Here is a 5,281-nt window from a genome sequence, read left to right as displayed (position 1 = left end):
TTGAAAGTAATGTCTAATTGAGGGGCAGACAAAATGACAAGACAGAAAGATTCGACAGAATGAGTCAGACAGGATACACCTATCTTGCAACTAAACTGGATAGAAAAGAGGGGTGACTTAAGAGCAACAGAGGGAGAAAGAGAAAGAGAGATTTTTACCAAGATAAAAAGAGGCTTTTATCAGGACAGTTTTACAGAGACAAGTTGAGATAGAACACACTAGACACAGGTGAATGCAGAACAAGCCATAAAATGAGAAGGAGCCAGGAGTTTAGAATATATTGCCGGTTTAGTTTGAGGCCAAACAGAGAAATTCATTCAGAAGCTGAGAAAGAAGGCCTAATGAATCAATAAGTTTGGAGATGAGTTTGGGCCAGAATAGCTAAGTTAAACCAGCCAGTGAGAGTTCAAAAAGAGCTTAAAAAGGTAAGTTTATTCAATAGTGAGTCTCAGAGACTAAAACATTCTAGGCCTAGGTTAGCAGATAGAGAGTAGAAGCTGAAGCCTTTGAGGTGTGGGTTTGCAGAAGATTAGACTGCATGGAAGCTAGGAGACTCCAGGATTAGGCTTGGAGATAGTTAGAACACAGAAAGAAATGTTTGGGGCTCAGTCCAAGTCATGTGTTCACACAGCTTGGGTACAACTGTCATCTCAACAATCTGAGGAAATAAAAGTGACATTTACACTCTGACTCTGTATTCAGAACCCTTTACCACTCAGGCTAGTTTGAAATTTTCACTGGTGTATCTATCAGTACCTAAAGACCTAGCTCTCGTTTATAGATAAGAAGATATTTTCTTAAGATACTACTTGCCTCTTTATCTGTCAAAGTGACAAGATATTTATCTAAATTCCAATTCCAACAGGATTAAATTTGAAATTTGATAAATTGCTTTCAATTTTACATTTATGCCAAAGTGCCAGCATTGGCTAATAATTAAACAAGCAGAAAATAAAGGAGAAAAGTCTTGTCTCACAATATAGGTAGATTTGCTGAGAAGTACCCACTGTTAAGAGTAGATGCTGTTGTTCAGGATAGACTTACAAGGACAGAAGCAGATAAACAGGTTCCCAACTTGACAGCCAGGGTCCTCCACTGTGGAAGACCTTACAGACAGTATTCAACCAATGGCCATACACAGAGAAGTGTGAGAAGTGAACCCTTACCTCAAACCAACATGAAAGCCAAGAACTCGGGAATGAGCGTTTCACATTTTCAAATGCAGAAATTTAAAACTTCTAGAAAAAAACTTCTATTAGTACATTTCTCACCTTGTATATTTCTTAAACATACACAATAGTGCCAGACATAACAGAAAATAACAAACTTTATCCCATAAAAATTAGGAGAGTTGATAGGTTGAGCTATTGACTTTCTGAGACAGATCTTAATGTAGAATATAGTAGCTCCTACTCACCGTCCTCCTGCCTCTCTGTCCTAGAGCAATGAGATTACAGGTGTGTGTCACCATAGCCCTGCACTCTGGGAACAGTCAAATGTCAATTTACATGAGCATATTGAAGAATACTTCAAGTAATAAACAAAAACATAAATGAGCAAAAGCAGTTCAGAGAAATATATGACCAAAAATAAAGACATATTTCAAAATTAATAGTTAAAAGCATGCACATAAAGGTCCTGATATGTTATTTTCAAAAGATCTTGTAAAAGTAGAAACCTGGAAATATGTATGTATGTATGTATGTGTGCATGTATGTATGTATATATATATATATGTGTGTATTTATATATAAAGTACATGTCTATATATTATATATTATGATATTGCCCATAATATAATTATAAAAATGATATTTATATAATATATTATATATCAATGGCCCAATAAACTGTAACACAAAACACATTAGAAAAGATTTGATATTATGTTATAAAGTTTTTAAATTTATTTATTTATTTATTCATTTTACATCTCAACTGTAGCCCCCTCCCTTCTCTCCTCCAGGTCCAATTCTCCCTTCCTCTTCCCCTCTCCCTTTTTCTCTACTCTCCAGAAAAGGGGTGCTCTCCCTCACCAACCCATCCCAGTTCATTAAGTCCCATCAGGACTGAGCGCATCCTCTTCCCCTGCGGTCTGATAAGACAGTCCCACCAGAGGGAAGTGATCACAACAGAAACTATGTCAAAGTCAATCCCAACTCCCCTTGCTAGAGGACCCTCGCTAAGCTTAAGCTGCCCATTGGCTACATCTGTGTACAGGGCCTAGGTCCAATCCCTGCATGGTCCTTGGGCAGTGTCGTAAAGTTTAACATACACGCTGATATCCTACAAGTTCTGAATTGTTAAATATTGAAAAGAAATATAGCAACATAGACAATCCAGAAATACATACAAAACAAATAAGGCATGGAGACAGTGCATGCATCACCTTTCTTACTTACACCTGGAATCAAAAAGGTGAAGTTCGTATAATCAGAAACTCTAAGTGTAGTTACTAGGGAGGCAGGGAATGAAAAAATAGGAAATGTTTGTCAACGCTTACAAAGCGATGCCGGAAGTGGGGTTCAAAAGTTTCAAAGCATTTAAACATCAGGTTCATACTCATGATGACTATGGTAATAGTGCTGTAGTGTGTATTGGAAATTGTCTATGAGGGCAGTTCTTAAGGATTCTCAGCATACATATAAATGGCATGCAACAAGTAATCACATGACTCGTGAACAGTGGTAAGAAATTCAGTGTGTATGCATATCGAAACACCATTCTTGCAACATTGAGTAGATACAGATTTTGGCACTTGTAGCTCATAAAGCCAATAAGAAAGATTTTAGAGTAAAAGGTTCTTGAGGACATGAATTAGTGGGAATATGGAAAAACTCATACCTAGACAAATTAACCATGATTTTAAGAAAATCAAAGAGAATTAATCTTTAAAACCTAACAAAAACAAAGAATGCTTACAAGGCACCAAGCAGGCCTTGTAACAAAGCACTGTGCATGCTGATAATAAAGTCAATTATTAGACAGTTATAAAGGATACCACTTTACAATTGGAATATTTATTGAATCTGACGAGGGTCGTTCAGTGACGGGAACATTATTGAAGTACTCTCAGACATATGATAACATAAAAAATGTGTTATTTAAGAACCTGCCTTGGCTTTGGAGGTTGTTACTCACATAAGCAATATATTTAGAAAACTCTACAAGAGATGGGTCAACTTTTTAAAAAAAAAATTAAGACAAAAAGGGAAACAACAGAATTAAACGGTCAAGAAACATTAAATAAAACACTTAATCTTTTGGAAAAGTTAGTGTCTTAGTTCCCTTTCTATTGTTATGATAAAAAACCGTGACCAAGCCAAGTTATAAAAGAAAGCATTAGTTTGGTGAATGGTTTCAGAGAGTCAGAAGTCCACGATCGTGAACATGAAGGAACACCTGAGACCTCACGTCTTCATCTACAACCGCAAGGCAGAAACAGGGAGAGCACTGGGAATTGCAGGAGTCTTCTGGAGCCTCAAAGCCACCCCCGTGACAAACCTCCTCCAATAAGACCCTACTTCGTCATCCCTCCAAACAGTACCACCAACTTGGGAACCACATACTCTAATAGCTGAGGCTGTGGGGCCATTCTTACTCAAACCTCCACAGACAGTATCTGAAGGAAGCAGAAATATTGGAAACCAGTCAGTCAGTGAAGGAAGTACTATATAAAAATACACGGAAAAGGAGAGAAAGCCAGAGCGGGTTTGCAGGCACCCCAGAGGCGATCAGAGCCCTACTGCAGCACGATAACGTCTCTCATGTCCTATAATGGAGGAGCTGTCACGACCATGAAGGGAAAGAACTGTGTGGCCATCGCTGCAGACAGGCATTTCTGGATCCAGGCCCACATGGTGACCATGGACTTCCAGCAGATCTTCCCCATGGATGACAGGCTCTACATAGGCCTGGTCGGCTGGCCACCAACCTCCAGACAGATGCCCAGCTCCTCAAGTTCCGGCCGAACCTCCACGAGCTTTAGGAAGGTAGCAGATCAAGCCTTACACCCTCATGAGCACGAACCTCACTGGCTACCCCGTGGGGACTGATGACTTTTAGTTAGTGGTACCCGCTGCGAACAAATGGATGGGATGTGTGAGTCTTTCCGGGAGACGAACATGGATCCAGAACACCTGTTCGAAGCCACTTCCCAGACTATTCTGAACGCTGTGGACTGGGACGCGGTATCAGGCATGGCCGTCATTGTCCACATCTTTGAAAAAGACAAGGACCACCAGGACCCTGAAAGCCCGGATGGACTAACCAACCCCAAGGACCCCAGGGTCCTTTTCTTCTTTTTCTCTTTAATAAAATCACCTTTCTTTCAAAAATTATAAAGAAAAGAGGAGAAATAAGTTATAATTTAAAGGATATATAATTAATAAAGTGTATTAAACTCAACAAATAAAAGCTAACATCTGATTGGCAAACAATCTAACAATCTAACAGATTCATCAGGAAAAAAAATGGCTAAAGTAACAGTTTTAAATAATTGTGAGGATAAATAAATGGTATTTAAGAAAGGATAGTTTTATATAGGCTAATTGTAAATTTAAGCTTGAGAAGCAGGGCCTACTCAGCGTGTCTTTGGTCTGTCCATTTCATAGCTAAATGAGAAAGGAGTTATATTGAGTCACTTGTGGAGTGATCACAGAGGAAGAAGAGAGAGATGCAGTTCACAGGTCAAAAGGCATAATTTGCAAATACAGGGTGGAAATGTCAAAATTTTAATGGAAGTTGAAAAATGGTAATGTTGTGACAAATTGAGCAACAGTGGAGTTGTGGTGTAATGGATTAACAAAGGAAACAAGCACCAGCAGGGCAGATTCTGCTGCTGTTTGTAAGGAGTGTACCGAAGTCCTGAGTGATAGTTATATATAGACAGACAGAGGGGCTTAGAGCGGATTATATTTAGAAATATGTATCTCTACATATACATACATGTATGTAACAGCATTAACAACAAAAAAAGAGGCCATGAATTTGAAAGGGCAATAAGAGGCAAATGAAAGAATTTGGAAGAAGAAAAGGGAAGAGGAAAATGATGTAATTGTATTATAATGTGAAAAACAAAAGAAGTAATTAAAAATAGGGCATTCTTAATGTCCTTATTTGTCACAAATGACTGTGGTATAGGATTTAGACAACACATAAATGCACACAGGACTAATGGACTGGAGAGCAATGTAGGATAAGAAAGTGAATAAAGACAGACAGTTTCAAAAGCTGAAATCAGGTCATGGGGTAAAGAACAGGAATTAAGAAGACAGAAATT

The 5,281-nt window shown here is 38.5% G+C and overlaps 1 pseudogene; it reads left to right on the top strand.

The window, feature by feature from the left end:
• The first annotated feature begins 2,509 nt into the window (after positions 1-2,509).
• LOC110559946 (proteasome subunit beta type-3-like) lies at positions 2,510-4,269 on the top strand (annotated as a pseudogene).
• The last annotated feature ends 1,012 nt before the right edge of the window (positions 4,270-5,281 follow it).

Source organism: Meriones unguiculatus, chromosome 17, assembly GCF_030254825.1.
Source record: "Meriones unguiculatus strain TT.TT164.6M chromosome 17, Bangor_MerUng_6.1, whole genome shotgun sequence".
NCBI classification, from domain to species: domain Eukaryota; kingdom Metazoa; phylum Chordata; class Mammalia; order Rodentia; family Muridae; genus Meriones; species Meriones unguiculatus.
Note: the sequence above shows the minus strand (reverse complement) of the source record. Positions and strands in the feature narration are given on the sequence as shown.